Source organism: Pelophylax lessonae, assembly GCF_965119305.1.
Source record: "Pelophylax lessonae genome assembly, chromosome: 3".
Taxonomy (NCBI): domain Eukaryota; kingdom Metazoa; phylum Chordata; class Amphibia; order Anura; family Ranidae; genus Pelophylax; species Pelophylax lessonae.
Window position 1 is genome coordinate 491,779,008 of NC_138770.1, and position 20,975 is coordinate 491,799,982.

Here is a 20,975-nt window from a genome sequence, read left to right on the forward strand (position 1 = left end):
CGGGCACTGGGCAGTCCATAAGTGGTGCACTGCAGGCCTAAGGCAATGGCACCCAGATCACATTTATTTTCTGTGTACCCTGGCCTGTACCCGCCCTAACATTGTGCTGAGGTAGATTGTGGTGCTTTGTGTAAAAATAATAAAAAATAGATATGCTGCATTTTATGCAACACAGTTACCGCACACTTCACTGCATGTCATTGTACGTTAACTTGATTGAAGCATCATCTTGTAATGTGACACTTCAAAAAAAAAAAAAAAAGTGGCGTATATAGATATTATATTATATTATATATATAATAATAAATTAAATTATTATATTAATTATATATATAATATAATAAATAATATGAAATTAATCATTCACAAGTCAAACTGCTGAAAAGGTAGTGTTATTTGCAAAAAATGTAAACTTAAAAAAATAATAATATTATATATATTTATATCTATTTGTCTATCTTATCATTTATTATAATATACATACATTTAATTATTCATTTTTTTAGGGATTACCCCTCCTCCCCTCCTCTGTCATTTATTACCTCACGTGATGGAAAGCTCATCATGCCATGTGAGCTAGAGGGCTGGAGCGCAGCGTCCATGGGGCCTCTGAAGGTACCGCCCATCAGTGGATGCGGTCTCTCACTGCTGACGTCAGTTCCTGTATCGGCGGCGGCAGCGCCATTTACTTTCTAGGCTGGCTTCACCGCGGCCGACGGCTTCCCCTACCCCACCCTCAGAAATGCCGATATTCGGGATGGAGATTGCATGGGGGGGGGGGGGTGAATCGAGATCGCGATTCTCGAACGATTATTCTTGCAGCTCAACTGTACGCAGTGTGACAGCCTAGCAGTATTAGGCCTTATCCACACAGGACGTTTAATGCCAGCTCTGTTGTCAGAAAAAAAGCAGCACTAAAAACGCACTTAGCTTTGTTTTTTTTAAACACGTTTATGAGCATCAGCGTTTTTAACCAAAAAAATCCCCTTATTTTACACAATCCTATAAGATGTAAAAACACCTGTAAACAAAGGCTCCAACACCCAAACGTATAATTTTCAGGCGTTTTTTGCAGGTGTTTGGAGTCAGACATTGACATCGACATCTAACAAAAAGGCTTGTAAGCTACCAAAAAAGAAGCTCATGTAATTTCTTGAGCTTCAGGGGACAGAACGCTCATATGTGAACAGGGGCCATTGAAATGAATAGCATTTTGCCTGTTGGGCGTTTTGAGACTTCAGAGATGAGCGTTTTACAAGCTAAAAAATGCTCAGGTGGGCACAGGGCCTTAGAAGCAGTTGCGTTTAGTGGCATTTTTTTTTAACGCAAAATAATGGGTTCAAGATGAATGTTTATTGGCATTTGAAATGCCAAAAGCTTGTAACCGTGTGCAAATGCATCTAAACATGGTAAAAAAAAGTTTAAAAGCGTTTTTGTTTATAGGTGTTTCTAATAGGGCAACATTTCTTACCATTTGCAATAGGGAAAAACAGACTGAGAGAGAGAGAAAGAGAGACTCATGTACACAGGACGTTTGAAAACCTCTTCTAAACGCTGGAACTTGACAGCTAGTAAATTACTTTTAAAAACAGAGACTATAGGGTTATGCTCCTCCGATCAGGAATAGGCACAAGGCAGGAAAAAAGCTTAACCACACCTATGGGGGCTGTCCCTGCAGGCATAACCCCACACACCCTGCTATCTTTAAACAGTTTGTTTCTGCCTAGTTTAAGAAATAGGACCTAGCTTCCTGCTGGAACTTCAGTTTTAGCTATTATGGGAAAGTTTGGGCTTTTCTACACCAGGCGTCGGTGCTGCAAGTTTGCAAGGCGGCAACTTGGTCGTTTACAAAATAGGTTTACAAAAAACTACAAAGTAAATGTGTTGGCATCTTCGGATGCTTCCTTTGGCCGCAAGGTTTTGCAGGCTGCTGTTTAACCACTTTAAGACCGGAGGATTTTCCTGCTTAAAGTGGAGTTCCACCCATTTTTAATAAATTGGATTGCATAGATGTATGTAATCCCCTTTAAAACGACTTTTACCAATGGAAAGTTTTTTTTTTTTTGCTAGTAAATACCTTATTTTCTGCTTTATTTAATCCTCTTCTCACTTCCGGGTCCGGACGGGGATTACGTCATTCGGCGATTCGCAGTGTGTGCTGGGATGTATCTCAGGCCATGAAATCTCGCATTATTACACAGGAGATGAGCTGTACTGCGTGCTCTGCCCCGCCTCCTCTCAGTGAGGATATAATGCTTTCAATCCTCGCTCACTGAGAGGAGGCGGGGCGGAGCACAACCTCAATACAATACATTCAGTACAGCTCACTGAGAGGAGGCTGGGCAGAGCATGCAGTACAGCTCATCTCCTGTGTAATAATGCGAGATTTCATGGCTGAGATACATCCCAGCACACACTGCGAATCGCCGAATGATGTAATCGCCGACCGGACCCGGAAGTGAGAAGAGCATAAATAAAGCAGAAAATAAGGTATTTACTAGCAAAAAAAAAAAACTTTCCATTGCTAAAAGTCGTTTTAAAGGGGATTACATACATCTAAAGTCACTAAAATGGGTGGAACTCCACTTTAACTACCTCCCATCCGCGCTATAGCCGAAGTACGGCTGCAGCGCGGACTCACATTTTCGGGAGGCCGTCTTTAAACGGCCTCCCAGATACAGGCTCCCCGCGCGCTCCCGCGAGCGAGCATCGGGGAAAATCTGTGTCAGCCTTGGACACAGCCGATCACAGATCGTGGTGAATGGCCAATCACAGCGGCCATTCACCACGTGATCGGACCGTCCAATGAGAGATGATCTCATATGTAAACATATGAGATCATCTCTCATCGCCAGCGCTCCTTCCTCACACAGAGACTGCAGTGTGAGGAAGGAGAGAGCCGATCAGCCGTCGGGGACAAAGAAAAATGTAATCAGGGCACTGATCACCAGTGCCCTGATTACACAAGGTACATTAAACACACTAACTGCCCACCATCAATGCCCACAGTGCCTGCCATCAGTGCCCACAATCAGTGCCCATAGTGCTGCCAGTCAGTGCCCATCAGTGCCTGCTCATCTAGGCACTGATGAGTACTGACTGGCAGCACTGTGGGCACTCAGTGTGGGCACTGATGGTGCTGCCCATCAGTGCTCATCAGTGCCACCCGTCAGTGTCAATCAGTGCCACCCGCCAGTGCCCATCAGTGCCGCCCGTCAGTGCCCAGCAGTGCCACCTCTCAGTGCCCAGCAGTGCCGCCTATCAGTGCTCATCAGTGCCGCCTATCAGTGCGGCATATTAGTACCTCCTCATCAGTGCCACCTCATCAGTGCCCATAAGTGCCACCTCATCAGTGCCCATAAGTGCCACCTCATCAGTGCCCATCAGTGCAGCCTATCAGTGCCCATCAGTGCCGCCTCATCAGCGCACATCAGTGAAGGAGAAAAATTTATTTATTTTCAAAATTTACTCGCAGAAAATAAGAAAAACTTTTTTTTTTTCAAAATTTTCTGTTTTTTTTCTTTTTTTTTGTAAAAAATAAAAAACCCAGAGATGATTAAATACCACCAAAAGAAAGCTCTATTTGTGTGAAAAAAATGATAAAAAATTTCATATGGGTACAGTGTAGCATGACCGCGCAATTGTCATTCAAAGTGTGAGAGCACTGAAAGCTAAAAATTGGTCTGGATGGGAAGGGGGTTTAAGTGCACAGAAGGCAAGTGGTTAATGACCAGACCACTTTTTTCAACTCAGCACTGTGGGACTTTAACTGACAATTGCACGGTCATGCAATGCTGTACCCAAAGGAAATTTATGTCCTTTTTTTCCCACAAACAGAGCTTTCTTTTGGTGGTATTTGATCACCTCTGCACTTTTTATTTTTTGCGGTATTAATAAAAAAATTGCGAACATTTTGCCAAAAATTTACATTTTCTACTTTGACAGTTAAAAAATATCCAATATATTCAATTTTTGTCAAAATGTATTTAGCTACATGTCTTTGACAAAAAAATTCTCAATGAGCGTATTTTTATTGGTTTGCGCAAAAGTTATAGCGTCTACAAACTATGGTGTAAATACTGGAATTTACGCAGCTTTAATTTCTGACTGCCTATCTCAATTCTTGAAGTGCTAAAATGGCAGGGCAGTACAAAAACCCCCCAAATTACCACTTTTTGGAAAGTAGACATCCTAAGGAATGTGGTGAGAGGCATGTTGAGCTCATTGAATATTAAATTTTTTTGTCACAGGTGTTTGAATAATGACTAAAAAAAAAAAAAATTTTTATTTTACAAAAAGTTGTCATTGAAATTATATATTGCTCACGCATGCCATGGGCATATGTGTAATTACACCCCAAAATATATTCTGCTGCTTCTCCCCATGTTTGAGACTTTTTGGGAGCCTAGCTGTGTCCAGGATCCAGAAAACCTATCCCCACCATCAGAATTTCAAAGGGCGTAAATTTCTCATTGCACTTTCTCACTGCCTATCACGGTTTCGGAGGCCCTGAAATGTCAAGATAGCACAAAACCTCCCCAAATGACCCCATTTTGGAAAGTAGACACCCAAAACTATTTGCTGAGAGGCATGGTGAGTCCATGGAATATTTTATATTTTGCCACAAGTTTTGGGAAAATTACCTTTTTTTTTTTTTTTTTTTTTTTTTTTTTAATATTTGTTTTTTAACACAAAGTTGTCACTAAAACATAAATATGGGTATATGTGGAATGACACCCCAAAATACATTCTGCTGCTTCTCCTGAGTACAGGGATACTGCATATGTGAGACTTTTTGGGAGCCTAGCTGTGTACGGGACCCCGAAAACCAACCACCACTTTCAGGTTTTCTAATGGCGTAAATTGTGCATTTCACCTCCGCACTACCTGTCACAGTTTCGGAGGCCCTAAAATTTCAAGATAGCACAAAACCCCCCCCAAGTGACCCAATTTTGCAAAGTAGACACTCCAAGCTATTTGCTGAGAGGCATGGTGAGTCCATGGAATATTTTATATTTTGCCACAAGTTGCGGGAAAATTATTATTTTTATTTTTTTTTTAAATAAAGTTGTCACTAAATGATATATTGCTCACACATGCTATGGGTATATGTGAAATGACACCCCAAAATAAATTCTGCTGCTTCTCCTGAGTATGGGGATACCCCTTGTGTGAGACATTTTTGCAGTCTAGCCGCGTACAGGACCCCGAAAACCAATCGCCACCTTCAGGCTTTCCAAGTGCGTAAATTGTTGATTTCACTCCCTACTACCTATCACAGTTTTGAAGGCCATGAAATGCCAAGATAGCACAACCCCCCCCCCCCCCAATGACCCCATTTTGCAAAGTAGACACTCTGAGCTATTTGCTGAGAGGCATGTTGAGTGTTTTGCAGATCTCACTTTTTGTCACAAAGTTTTGGAAATTGAAAAAAAAAAAGGAAAAAAAATGCATTCCTTTTTTTTTTTCTTCATTTTCCAAAATAAATGAGAGCTGCAATATACTCGCCATGCCTCTCAGCAAATATATATTTATATATATATATATATATATATATATATATATATATATATATATATATATATATATATATATATATATTTTTATTTATATATATATTTATATAGATATTTTTATATATATATATATATATATATATATATATATATATATATTAGTTTCTACTTTTGGACAAAATGATACACAATTATCTGTTACAGATTGCCATGACGCTTTGGACTCTGTCTAGATGAAGACAAATGTATTGCCCCTTTTCATATATGCAAGATTAGAAACATTATATTCCCTAAATACATTGAGAAAATAATTTTTGGCTTAAATACATACATATACACTGCAAGCTCTGCAAGGTTTGTCTGAGAGTCACCATCATAAGATGGATGTGCAGACAGCAGCTAATTTGTTCACCTGAGATGGAATGGTCAGTGGTCATGTCTTCAAAGGATTGCATTGGAGAAATCACCTCTAAAGGCAACACATGAGTGTATATTCACTTGATACTGATACTGATGTGATAACACTGTGACTTGCCAGCGTCTTAATGGATCACATTCCCAGCACACGCATCTCACACTGCCATATGTGAATCCATGGGGGTGTCCATTGCAAGTTAAATACCCCTTCAGATCCCATTGCTTTGGGAATTTACAGATCTAACTGGAATCAGATGGCACTGCTGTGAACCACTATGCCATCAAATTCTGCTGGGGACCTTTAAAAAGGATTATGTGTGATTGGACTGTGATTGTGTGGATAATTCTGCCACATTAAATTGATCCAAATTTGTTAGGCCAATTAGATTCAAATTGTATTGTGTATGGACAGCCTAAGTAATCACACAAGTCATCCCAGTGTGAAAAGGGTGTCAACACATCATTAGCTTTTTTTTTTGAAAATATTTTTTATTAAAGAATTAAGTCAAACAAACAAAACACGTAGCATTTCAATGTAACAAGTACATGGCAGTACAACAAGTGCATGGCAATCATCAATGTCGTTTACACACTATAAGAAATGATTAAGCTTCAATCTTTGGACCAAAAGTCCCAATACTTAGTGAATTTATGAAGCTGCGAATTATTAATGGCTATAGATTTTTCAAACTGATAGTTCGTACGTAACAGTGAGATCACTTCAGTCAAGTTAGGCACGTCTGTGGACTTCCACCTCCTCAAAATTAGTGTTCTCGTGGCTAGTAGGACATGCGATGTCCATGGTCTGTACACTTGAGGGAGGGTATCCATACCTAGGTGCAGGATGGCCAGAGCTGGATTGGGTGTGATTATGCAACCCGTGTGTTTCGCTATATAGCTGAACACTTGGTTCCACAGGCTAGTAAGAGACGGGCAGGACCACATCACATGAAAAATTGTACCTACACAGGAGCATTCTCTCCAGCAGAGTTAGGAGTATTTGTTAGAGAAACCCGCTAACCTGTATGGTGTGTAGTACCATCTATGGGTGATTTTAAGGGTCATCTCCCAGTGATTAGCACAATGAGTATGTCTATTTGCTTCTGACAATGCACGCTTCCATCGGGATACCGAGAAACACTCCCTGAGATCCCTATCCCACTTGAACATGGTCATTGTTTTGAAGAAATCACCAGTATTTAGAATGGCATGGTAAAAGTTGGACAATTTTGGTGTATTTTTGGGGGCTGCCGTAAGCAGCTCCCATACTTTCCCCTCCACTTTAATGTGCTGGACTGGGTGTTGTCTCATGAAGTGGTGTATACGGTAAATTTGGAAAAACCTGGAGCGCGGTATTTGGTATTGTGTCTGAATCTGGTCAGGGGGCATGAGGGAGGATTGTCTATATAGGTGCTGAATAGTTGTGATATTCCCCTGGGTAGTGACACTCACAGGGAGGTCAGGCAAATATATGTGTAGGATTGAGGATGAAATATTTTCGGTAGGAAGAAGGGCACAGTCCTTGTCGGGCCCGATGACCTTGCGCCAGGCCTTAATGGAGGCCTGCATGGTGGGGGAGAAGGAGGAGAGGTTCCAAGGGAGCCACGCATCTCCCAGAAGTAAGTCCCTAAGGTTCTCGGTGGGGGCTATGTTGGTTTCCAAGTCTACCCAAAGGGGGGCATCTACTGTGTGGAACCAGTTGCGGGTTTGAGCTAGTACAGTGGCCCAATAGTATCCTTGAATATCGGGAACTGCAGCTCCTCCATGGCATCTTTTGGTGGTCAGGACAGAGGCAGAACAACGGGCCCTTTTCCCCCCCCCATATGTATTTTTTCATATGAGATGTGAATTTGGCTAAGCATGTTGGTGGATAGTGAATGGGAAGGGCCCTAAACAGGTATAAAAGTTGAGGGAGCAAAAACATCTTATATGCGGCTACTCTTCCATGCCATGATAAGTACAAAGGTTGCATATGTGTGGTTTCCGTGTCTAATTTGTGGAGAAGTCTAGTCACGTTAACTGTTAGGAGTTTTGTGGGATCGGCTGGGAGGTCAATACCTAGGTAGTGGATTTTGTCCGTGGACCAAGGGATGGGGACCAACGATGCGAGTAGAGTTTGTGTCTGACACGCAACTCCAAGGTTCAGGACCGTGGACTTGGACGCGTTGAGCTTATAGTATGAGATACTGTGGAATTGTTGTAAGATCGTGTACGCAGCTGGGAGGGATTTAGATGGTTCTGTTAGCATGAGGATGATGTCATCCGCGAATAATGTGATTTTGTGGTGGTATGAGGGATAAGGAAAGCCAATGATTTGAGGATGTGAACGAATAGTTTCGGCGAGGGGTTCTATTAAACACATCATTAGCTTGATCAAGAACGTATGTTTGTGTTGAGACTTCGATGTTAGCTCTAACATGTGATCCCACAAATAACATTGGTACAGATTCCACGATGTGTCAAGAGGCACTTTAGCATGTACATGATACAACACCTCACAAATAAAACATCTTCCAAAGCAACAAGAGAGATTGGGCTCTTTCTTGCTTGTTTTGCTTTTGTGAAGTAATAAATAGGCAAACAGTTGGGATCAGGGAATGTCAGAGCTCCCCTGTAATCTAACATCTCTAGGCGCCCTGTCACTACTAACCTAAATAAGCGTGTCCATATATTGGACATGGACATTCTTCCAGGGAAGTCCCCTAAAGGCTTTACTTATCTCTGTGTCTATGAGACTTTGAGATGTAGGATTTATCTTGGAAAAAAGTGTGTTCACCTATCATTGGCCCTCCACATTTCAAATGTCCCTCCCTCCTGTCAATGAGTATGTATTGTGTTAAGTAAGACATAACTAAAGTACATAGTAGACTTTTGTTTGTGGGGGGGGGTGGGGACAGGATCTGCTTGTCAGATTACTAATGTGGCTTCTGCCTATGTGCTACAACCCCCCCCCCCTCCCCAAACACTAGCCATGGTGATGTGTATAAGCCTCCACATGTTGTTATGATACTTTGAGGTGTGTATTGAATGGACAATTGAGAAAATGCCAATATCATGTAGAGGTAATCACCAGTGTGGGTCAACCTATGTCATGGAGCTAGATTTGGACATCGATGTATATGTATCACCAGAAATGGGATTCTTTGTTCTACAATATCTAAAAGACGATCTAGCATGTTTTTGGAAGAATGTACTTTTTTGGACATAGTTTGACTCAAACATACACTGCTCTTTCCACAGCTCCTCCTCCTCTGGGGTTATGACAAGATAAACATGCATCTTCACCAAAAACACAACATCATGTGTCGTGTCCGGATGAGGCTGCGGCGGAGATTCCAGTTCCGGCCCCTTGTGGTGGATCTGCAGCGGGCTTGGAGTGACGCCAAAAGGCGCTCACCCAGGCTCCTGCAAAAAGCTGTGGAGCAAATCTCCGGTAAGTAAAAATATACATTACATGTGCCCAGATAGGTTACTATTTTTTGGGTAGGTGGACATGTGTTTAGGTATGCAACAACACAACCACCCCCCCCCCTCCCTCTCGCCCCTACCTTTCCTACCTCCATCAAGTGTCTCTTCACAACCTTTATTACTACTATGTACATTAGTCTTTTTTATGTTTCTTTTTTATCTTCTGCTTCTATCCAAAGCAGACGGGCGACACCCTCTTGTGCTTTTGGTGAAGAAGGGGAGGAGGAGGACTGCCACACTGCAGTATGTTGTCCCAGAGAGCGAGCCACTACAGCATCTCCGAATTGTGGATGGTAAGTAGAAACATTTTAATTGTAGAAATGTCAAATCTCTAATCACATTTCACAGAGCCCCCTTTACATCAGAGTCTCCAGACTCACTACACTGTAAGAGGGAAGTCTGAAGACTCTGATGTAAGGAGATTTCTGGGAACCCTGATTTGAGGTGGGAATCTGGGGTGTAAAAGGGAACTCTGTGGTCACCAAAGCTCCCCCATGCATCAGAGCTTCCAGAGACCCCCTTACACTTCCCTTCCTCAGTCCACCACAGTCAAGGGCACAACAAGTCCCACTGCAGAAGGCTACCATACCTGAGTCACCACAGAGGTGACTGTAAATTCCAGTATAGTGCACTGCCATTCCTCCCTGAGGAATGGAAGCCTGCTATGCTTGGACTTGTACTACTCTTTGTAGGGGACTGAGGAACTACTGCCTCCTATGCTAAGACTTGTAGTGCCCTCTGTGGGGACTAAGGCATGGCAGCCTGCTATTCTGGAACTTGTAGTGCCCTCTGTTAGGGACTGAGGATTCCTCAGTCCTCCACATTCTAGGGCACTATAAGTCCCAGCATAGTGGGCTGTCATTCCTCAGTCCCTCACAGCTCGGGGCAAAAACAACAGAGTTAAACATCTAAAGGACAACTCCAAACAAAACTACCAATAATGGACAGAGTCCATTTGCTATATAATGTCAAAGACCCCCTACCCCTCACCTTCCACCTCGGGAGCTGTCATTGTGTAGGGCAAAGGGCTCCAGCTCCACCATGTTTGGCTTTGATGTCAGATATGCAGGACTTGCTCAGCTCCACTCTCTTCCCTGGCAACTGACTCTGGCATCATGGGGGGCCTCTCCTCCTCTTGAAAACACCCAGGGGCCCTCTCCTTCTCCCCCAGCCACCCAAGGCCTTCTTCTCCTCCTCCTCCACCAACCATTTTCAGACTCTTCCAACTTTCCTGGGGCTACTCACCCCCTTTGCATAGTAGACACCACAAATCTATGACCAGCCTGCAAAATAACAAGTCTGGCCCTGGTTACCTGTATGTTCCTGGTCCAGGGCAGAGCTCTCCTCCCAGAGCAACAACCGATGATAGCAGAGTGAGTTGACCGGGCACTCACTTCCTACTGCTCCAGGTACACGCCCACCGATTCCTCCACATCTTAGGATTACATGATCAGACGGCCAATCCTCAGGCAGAGAAGGAGGGGTAAGTGTCAGTGGACAACAGACACCTGGCAGCCGCAGTGAAGGGACTGCAGCACACTGCTGCAACTTTGATATCCGAGGATTTTAAGCAATCTTTTACTTGGGAGATTTCCCTGACTGCGCCCTTCTAAATGTTGTTGCTCCGCCACTGGCCGCAAGGCCCCTGTAGGTGCGAGGCCTTAGGCGACCGCCTAATTTGCATGGTGGCCTCCTGTTTCTAAACATGGTCAATGCATCTCATTGGTGTAAGTGCACTTCTATGTTCTGAATTGTAGGGGCATTGAGTATGGTGCTAGCATGATGAGAGATTGCTGCCTATTTGTGTCCATAAATAGTATATAAATTTTATATTTATTTTCTTTTTTTAGAAACCAGTGACGAGGATCTGGAGGCTCAGCCTTCTCAGGCCCACTGTAAGTAATGTGGATGTGCTGGTGTGTTGTGTATTAGGTCTAACTTGGAGGAATGATTGTTTGTTTTGTTTTCTTTTGTGGTTGATGTAGCTTCAGCAAGAGATGAGCCTGAGCAGGCAGGGCCAAGTCGTTTGGACCCGGGGCAGGGGCAGGACCAGGAGGAAGTCGGTGGCCAGGAACAGGCCGATTTGTCCCTCAGCGAGGAGGACATCGGCTCTCCTCAAATGGGAAGTAAGTATTCTACATGTGTTTGTGTGTTCAATGTGTCCTGGGAAATATAAGGGCTGTAATATATATATTTTGCCATTGGGGTTATGTAGCAGCTGACATTGAGGATGTTTGTTGTGAAGGACTGGGGAAGAGGGGCCGCTGCTTACCCAGTCCACTGTAACTACTACCTTCAATGTTTAGGGACTACTTTCTGTGTGCCTTTATCAAATAGCTGTTGTTCAAGGATTGTATTCTTGTCTTTGTGTTTCTAGGAGCTCCAACACCATCACCCCATGCAGGGTCTCCCCCATCCTCCCCCACTCCAGGGGTGGAGGCTGATTACTCCACCGTTGTGTGTGGCTCCCCTGAACTAGACTGTAAGTACATTAAATGTGATTATCACATGTTTTGTGTGTGCTAGGATGATGTGTATCTGTGATAATCTAAGTTGTAGTCAAAGCAAGTGCAGTTTTGCTACATGTGACAGGAAGGTTGGTCATGAAACACTCTTGCTTAACCTTCATGTGTGGTATTGGGGAGCATTACAGGACATGTTATTATTTTTAAGCTTTCTCAAGCCACCCTCTTCTAAATTTGTGTTAGTTTCCCTACATTGGAAATGGTGTGCTTTGTACTTCTAAATTATTTGGGGCCATGTTAATTAACTCATGTCCTGATTTAGTCAACACTGAAAATGCGTGTGGCTTGGCTTGAACATTGTGTGTGTGTTTCACAACCTTTCATAAATACTCTTCCCCGGTAATGTCCCACATTCCAGTTCACAATTCTTGTTATTTTTGTGCAGCTTCTCATGACCCAATGCCATCAGGCTCTGTGGGCCCACAAAACATTGTTGATGGTAAGTTTTATGTGTGCTTTTGCTGTAATGTGTCTACTTAGTAAGTGGAGAAATGCTACATGTCCCCGATCAGGTTTCAAGTTGTTCTAAAGGCAGCAGGTTCTTTATGTGAATGCATTCTATGCATTAGTATTCTATGCATTAGTATAAGTGATAGGTGTGCATATTCCCCCTTAGACTTACCGGGACCATTTTATTACTGGCCAAAATTTTGGCCAAATACTTGTCTGGTCCGGACTCCACCTCCTTAGCTGAGGTGACAGCATGCCAATATTGCCTCCTGATGCCTCTTGATGCTGTCACTCCTAATCATTGAGACCATCGGAAGGGAGGGGGGCAAGGCTGGTTCACAGCCTAGTGCCTGAACAGGCACAGGGTGCTTGGCTTCATCTCATGTGCCTCCATAGCAAGCTGCCTGCTGTGGGGTCAACCAACAGGAGGGAGGTGCCTAGAGGGGTGTACAGGGGCCATTTTAAGAGGAGGATCGTGATTTCTCTCGTCCCAAAAAAGCTAGAGCGGGTAAGTCTAACCTGATTAGTTTTGCCCAGCCATCCAAAAAGGAGATGTTACCAACACTTTGAACAGGCAGGGCTGAGGCAGAAAAAACATCTGAGAAACACAATCCGCACAAAAGCATGGAGTACGTATCCTTAACGCTACAAGCTTCACCCAGAAGAATGAAGCTTGCACTGTACAAATCAGCATCACCACCGTATCAATGTCTAAATGAAACTTTCAGGGAAGTGTGGAGGGGGAAGGAGTGGGTGTTAGAGTGTTTTCATGACTGCCTAACCTACAGTTAGCGTGAGTCTATTCCTTGAGTAAAATTTTATTCTCTCTTAACACAGCTGGGAGGGGATCTGAGGTGAAGAAGGATCAACCCCTGCCAGCAGTCGTGGTCAAAATTCCAAGTGGTGAGTCTCTACTATGTGTCTGTTTCAATCTATAGACAGTAAGAGGGAGAGAGAACTCTCCACAAATTCCAATGGTGATAGAGATAGATGTGTGCACATGATATGTGTTGACCCATTGAACACATTCTTCAAAATGATGGTTGTGTTGACATGTAAAGCCTTTTACTTAGCTTTGGTGGAACTGCTACTTACATTCCAAGCCATCTTGTGTAAGCTTTTGAACAATTTGCTGTGGAAGTTTAAGGTCCAGGTTTACAACAGCAATTTATCATATTTGCTCCAGAGTGTTGAGAAAAGCCACCCAATAGACTAAAAAGCATATTTGTTGAGGCACATTAATTACAATCCTTGTTTGGGTCATTTTGCATCAAACTATTTTTTTTTTTTTTCTCTACCTGGGGCACACCCACCTCACCCTGGAGGTGGCCAGTAGGCATCTGAGGTGGTGTGCGGCTCGGATAGCCCTGTTGGAGCGGCGGCACGGGGAAGATCCTGACCCCGAAGAGCCCTTTGTTAGAGATTGCACCCCATTGGAGTGATGTTTTGGGCATGTTTATTTTTTTATGTTGCACGTTGAAACCCACATTTATGGCATTTGTGATCTTAAAATAATATATTTTTTTATTAAAAGATTTTATATTCCTACATTTTGGAGTAAAATAAATATTTATGTTTTATGACAAAATTAGTTTGTTTGGTGTACACATCTAATCTCTTGTGTGTTGTATTTGTTTAGTTGCTTCTGAGTGGTGTGGTCTGTAATTGTTAGCATGTTGTATTTGGTTTATGTTATCTATGAGACTTGTTTTGTGGCTAAATGTGAAGGGAGACCTTTTCTTGGGTCATTATGTGAACAGTGAGTTTAGAAAATGGAAATGTAATCATATGTTTGGAGATAGAGAAGCACGTGTGTAGAAATGCCTACATTAACCAGGCCCCTTACTTGGCCACCAACACTCCCAAAAAAACAAAGATCAAACACAAACTAATCATTTTCAAGATAATTGTATTGCATCACCAAAAAATCACAATAAGAAATCATATCCTGCCACCCTCAAATTAAACAAAAAAATGCCCCCACAAATTGGCCAATGGTCACATGTATCAATCACTAACAAAAATATCACAAATCAATAAAACAAAGATCAAATTAAGGTGGTGGTGGTTGATGCGGTGTGGTGGACCCTGGAAAAGTTCCTGACATCAACTGTTGGGCCAAAAGGACAGCCTGCTCCAGTGTCAGCCTCAGACTTTGGGTATAGTGTGCCATTAGAAGAAGGTGTTGTAGCTGAGGCTGCTGCTGCGGCTGTGGCTGCTGCTGTGGCTGCTGCACCGAGGCTACTTGATGCTGCTGGTGGTGCAAGGGTTGTGAAAATGTGTGGGAACTTGTGCTGGATTGTTTGATGTTGTAGGCCACGGTGCGGGGGGAAAGGAGATGTCGGATTGGTGACAAATAAGGGGGACGGCCTGGGGAGGAGTGAGTTGAGAAAGGTGTGGAGGGAGTGTAGTCTGTTGGAAGGGGTATTGTGGAACCAGTGCGCAATGAGGTTGTGCAGGAGGATTGCTCATTGAGGGGTGTGGGATTCTGAAGGGAGTGTGAAGTGCTGGGAGTGGCTACAGGAGGAATTGTCCCCTCCCCAGCTGCCTGCCAAGTGGCCAACACTGGCATCTCCCTCCCACTACCACAACCTGCAGTGGCAGGTGATTGTGATGTTTGGGAGGGCTCTGCCAATGGGGCATCTTCAGCTCCAACCAGGCGTTGGCGTGTGGCCAGCACCTGAGTGTCAACACTTTGCCAATCCCGTTGATGCTGGTCTGCTAAACTTAGCAAGCAGTCACGCATATCCTGTTGAACCTGTACCATCGTTGCTACGGATTCCTGTATGAGCCCTAGCAGCCGTACTACCTGCACGATATTGCTCAGTAGGCCTCCTTAATTCATTTTGGAGCCGATACTCGGCAAGCAGCATCTGGGCCACATCCAGCAGAGATGGACGAGGTGGGGTAGGTGACAATCCCGCTGCATCCAAGGCTGCCTGAAATCAGAAGAAATAGACCAAATCTTTATAAAACATCATTACTAAATAGTTCAGATTAGTTTGACATCTTAACACCCCAAGCATTGTGTAATATTATCCAAGCTAGCAACACTTCTGATAATGGGTACATATTATGTTGGTATGACTAATATGACAAAGGCAAAACCATTTCGACATGAAGCTGTTCCCAATTAACCCTGGTGTGGTAGGTTGTTTCTGGTTTTGGTAAGTCTGTTACTACACCAATGACTTTCAACATCTACGTATGTTGTCTAAAATCTCGCCATCAATCGGCTACAGGACAACCCAACAAAACGACACACATGAATTTGGACCTGGAAAATCAAAGACCGACCGGACTTTAAAGGTCCTGGATGTTTTTGGCACATTTGTGGCACCCCAAATAATAAAATAATTCCCTGACGTTCAAGATCTAACTCTTGTTGTGCTGGTGCATGGTCAGAATGTCATAGCACAAATTTAACACACACAATGTAAGCCACATCTAGCCCAAAAACATTACTACCGTTGAAATGTTACATGTGCACCTTGTTCCCTTATATCACATACCCCAGCATTGGATGCAGAATCGTCGCCAGCTCCTGATCCCACTCCAGCTGCTACTTCAAGAGGGGCCTGATGTTCTTTGAAAAAAAAAGTACAAAACAGGTTTAGTACATAACCTTAGGCAGTAATGATTAGGGGCAGATTTCCCTCATAGCTTCAGGAATTAAGCATTGAGGCCAAACATTCAAAAGTGCTTTCCTGGGCTCATAGGACACTTGCTAAAACCCTCCCAAAGGTTAAGAAGGCATGGTCTGAATACTATTTACAGCACCCATTAATGCTGACAACGGTGTTTTGCAGGGTAAACATCTAAAAGGCAACACTCTTTCTAAAGAAAAGACATGTGCGTTAACTGGGTTAATTAGATTCCTAAAAAGATACATTTGCTATACATACCAACACCTTCCTCCAGGCCTTGCTGCACTGGGGGGGGGGGGGGGTTCCCTGCTGCTGATCTTCTGTAAAGAAGACATAGCAATATGAGCTATCTTGGAAAGGATAAAATATACATCTACATTGTTTGGCACAGTACGATATGGGACCTACCAGGAGGAGGGTCATCACTGATGTCAGCACCCGTGTGAGTCCGTCTGGGTCGCCAAGCAATTGGAAGGCCAAGTATAAAAGTCTATTCATGTCACACATAGGATAGTAGTTCATCTTTTCACAACAACTCACACAATTGACATCCAAGTTAATATTCTACCTTGGCGCAAAGCATCCGAATCTACGTCCTCTCTGGAAAAGATGGTATCGGGGCCTAGAATCCTCAAAAAAAGGTACTTCGTAATTCCAGAGAGAAGCTTGTGCACTTGGATCCAGCCGACCTTGTCGGTCATAAAGACCCTCCGCAGCCCATGCAATTAGCTTATTCCGAACGGACCCAGAGATGTCGTTGACCCTCTTCCGCACACTGTCAGTCGGGCGACGTTCACCACCCAGTGCATTTACAGCATCCCGGATTTCATCCCACAATCTTCGCCTCTCAGTGACAGAGGTAGCCTGGGCCCTGGTCCCATGTATCGGATCATATCTGGCCATATAGGCCTGGACCAGGACCCGGTTCTGATTGGGGGTGAAACGGGAAAGCCGGTGTAATGTGGACAAGCTGCCTCTGGTGGAATGACCCTCTCCAGGACTACTGGGAGAAGAGGCAGCTTGTCCACTTGGTGTGTTAACACCTCCCCCGGCTTCCTCCTCCGGGCTGGAGACGGTGGACTCCCTCCTGGATACAGCTGGAGCCTCCCTCACACCAGAGCCAGACGATCTGCCCACCCTGCCCCCCCTGGCCACCCTACTACTTCTCCTAGGCCTTCCAGTGGGTGGGGCCATGGGAGCATGAGGTGGGCAGAGAATCTGGCTGTCCAGCAACAGCAAATAGCCCCAAACGCCTAAATCTGAAATGACAAAAGAGAAAAAAGGAAAGAGAAAACAGAAAAAAACATGAGTTGCAGAATGCTCTAATATACAGTATAATTAGGAAACAGTTACAGAACACACTTACCAAAGCTAGCCACTGCTTGGTTTCAAAGCCACGTTGGTGGTGGTGGCAAATCAGAGCGTAGGAGGCTGCAAAGAAAAAAATAAAAAATTCGAAAACGCATTTGGTCAAACATCACACGAGGCCCTCCAAACACTTACCTAACGGCACAAACAGACTGTATTTGGTGGTGGTGGTGGTGGAGGAGCCAAATCAGAGCCTAGGAGGCTGCAAAGATAAAAATTAGAAAACGCATATGGTCAAACATCACACGAGGCCCTCCAAACACTTACCTAACGGCACAAACAGACTGTATTTGGTGGTGGTGGTGGTGGAGGAGGAGCAAAATCAGAGCCTAGGAGGCTGCAAAGAAAAAAATAAAAAATTAGAAAACGCATATGGTCAAACATCACACGAGGCCCTCCAAACACTTACCTAACGACACAAACAGACTGTATTTGGTGGTGGTGGTGGTGGAGGAGCAAAATCAGAGCCTAGGAGGCTGCAAAGAAATAAAAAAAAATTAGAAAACGCATATGGTCAAACATCACACGAGGCCCTCCAAACACTTACCTAATGGCACAAACAGACTGTATTTGGTGGTGGTGGTGGAGGAGCAAAATCAGAGCCTAGGAGGCTGCAAAGAAATAAAAAAAATTGGAAAACGCATATGGTCAAACATCACACGAGGCCCTCCAAACACTTACCTAACGGCACAAACAGACTGTATTTGGTGGTGGTGGTGGTGGAGGAGCAAAATCAGAGCCTAGGAGGCTGCAAAGAAATAAAAAAAAAATTAGAAAACGCATATGGTCAAACATCACACGAGGCCCTCCAAACACTTACCTAACGGCACAAACAGACTGTATTTGGTGGTGGAGGAGCAAAATCAGAGCCTAGGAGGCTGCAAAGAAAAAAAAAATTAGAAAACGCATATGGTCAAACATCACACGAGGCCCTCCAAACACTTACCTAACGGCACAAATGAGGTATATTTGGTGGTGGTAGTGGTGGAAGATTTTAGAGGCAAAAGGAGGCTGCAAACATTAAACGTACATGAGAAATCGCATGACCTACATACATGCACATAATAAATTACAGTTAGCAGGAAAGCAAAAATGGGGTCTTTGGAAGCTGGGAAGGTAAGGGGGCAGGTTTAGACGCCAAATCTAGACTGCACACCTTTACCAAACATGAGAAAACACATGTCAAAACCACATGCACATGGGGCCAACTGACAATGATTAAAAGACACTTGAGGGGTTCCCAAGGTATTGTGGGTTGGAGGGGATTCACCATAGACAACTAAAGGACACCCAAGATGAGTACAAATTATCTCCTTCAGGAAAAAATAACGGTGAGCAAGACCACACAGACAGACATATCTATATCTATATATACTGTATATATATATATATATATATTTTTGAGAGAGAGATACAATTGTCTTACCTAAAGATAATGGATGTTGTGGGTCACAGGGTCTTGCTAGCAGATAACATCTCTAACATCCATCTATAACATCCATCGATAACTCTATAACATCCATCAGCCAATCAGCCATATTGGCCATGTGCTCATTTTATAGCAGGCTCACAGGTGTGGCAATTACCTGCCGTTTCTATATATGTCTGCGCATGTGCGAATTTGTGCGCTCAAAATGGAGAACGAAACCCCAAGCGTTTTAGAAGGTGCGATGTTAGCCTTTATCGGTGCCCTGTTTGAGGAGGCCATAGCACAGTGTAAGATTCTGGTACCTCTGGTCCCCTTAATTTCCATTTCCTTTCAATATGCGTCCCACCTTTCTAATTAGGTGGTACGCATACACCTTTAAGACGGATGACGTCATCGCCGAGTGCCGCTCTGAGCGGCTATTTCAACCGCCGGCGTTCTCTCTCACGTTGTTCGTTCAATGTGCCTGTGCCTGTGCTTATGTGCCTGTGTGTCTACATGCTTACAAGCTTGTCTCGCTGCCGGAACCTCCAGCTATTTGCTTTTACCTGGAACAGACCGGAACCTCTCTACTGATCCCTGTATCTCACTCCCTCACTACTGGACCCCTCTACTACTAACCTTACTAGTGATAAGTACCCTACAGGGGAATCCTCCATAACCTAACTTACAATACCTACCTCTGCACATTAAGGACTGTTACTATCTATGCATACTAATTCTATCATCTGGACTGTTACATAGATTGCTAGCTCTTGAGTCTACTACCATCTATCCTTGCACTGGGTTAGCCTATCCTGTATTTGTCATCTGCTGTCCTTACCACCTGTTACCATACTCGATTACTAACCTATCTGCATTCTACCTAAATACCATCTAATACTCTCCTGAACATTTCTATCAAAAGCTTACCATCTCTGTCACTGTTCACACCTGTCCCTTCAGCACATCACCTTCATACTATCATATACATCCTATCACTCCAGGAACATCTTATTGAGTGTGTGTATATCTGTATGCTGAAGCTGACGGTCCCACAGTGATGAGTCTGGAGAGTTGGATCTGGTTATTCAACACATCTCTACATGACTACTGAGTGGAGATTCTGCAGCTGCAAATCCAGCCTACTACAAAAACGCAGGAGCGTTACACACAGGAGGCAGCAGAAGGTGGGGAAGCAGGTGCTGGGGAAGCAGCTGCAGCAGCACCTCCAGTCCGTGTGCTCTTACCTCGCCAGCCACGCATTTTTGCTCCAAGGATATATTTGGACAAACTGCGGGATTCTGATGTCAGGAGGAAGTTCCGGCTCGAGCGAGGAACTATTCTACACCTCTACCAGCTGATAGAGAACAAAATTCAAGCGGACACACAGCGTGGCCATGCGGTGCTCGGCATGGCCAGATTGCTGGCCACTTTGTATATCTTAGGGCGTGGCAGCTTCCAATCCACTTCTGGAAGTATAATGGGCATTAGCCAGCCCACAGTTTCAAGGGTGTTCATGTTGGTCATTAATGCCATAGTGGATATAGTGCCCGATTTTATCCACTGGCCACAGAATGAAAATGAGTGGAATGAAGTGAAGTTGGGCTTCTACCTGCGGGCACACATGCCGCAAATCCTAGGGGCAATAGATGGCACCCACATAGCCATCAGGCCACCAAGGAGCCACGAAATGGAGTACCGGAACCGCAAGCAGTACCACTCCCTGAACGTCCAATTGGTGTGTGACGCCAAACAACGCATAATGAGTGCCAACACTGGTCACCCAGGGTCGTGCCATGATTCCAGGATGTTACGAAACAGTACTCTGTATCAGGAGTTTGAAAGGGGCCAAATGCCTGAAGGGTGGCTTATTGGTAAAGTATTATTTTGTCACAACAACATAAACTGTAAGATTACATAGACATAGGAATAAGCTACATCGGTGTACACCCTGATTTAAGCAAAGCCTACATAAAATGTATGTGTTATGAGTTGGCAGGCTGTTTGCACACAACCAGATCATCAGCCTACCAGCTCACAACAGAAAGATTTCCAAAGTTGTCTTTGAGTCAAATGAAGGTGGTTAACCAATGTGTAAATGGTGTCCTATAGCCACCCAAGCAAAACATAAAAGTGATTCCAATGGTATTGCCATATCCCAAAAGTACTTTGCATA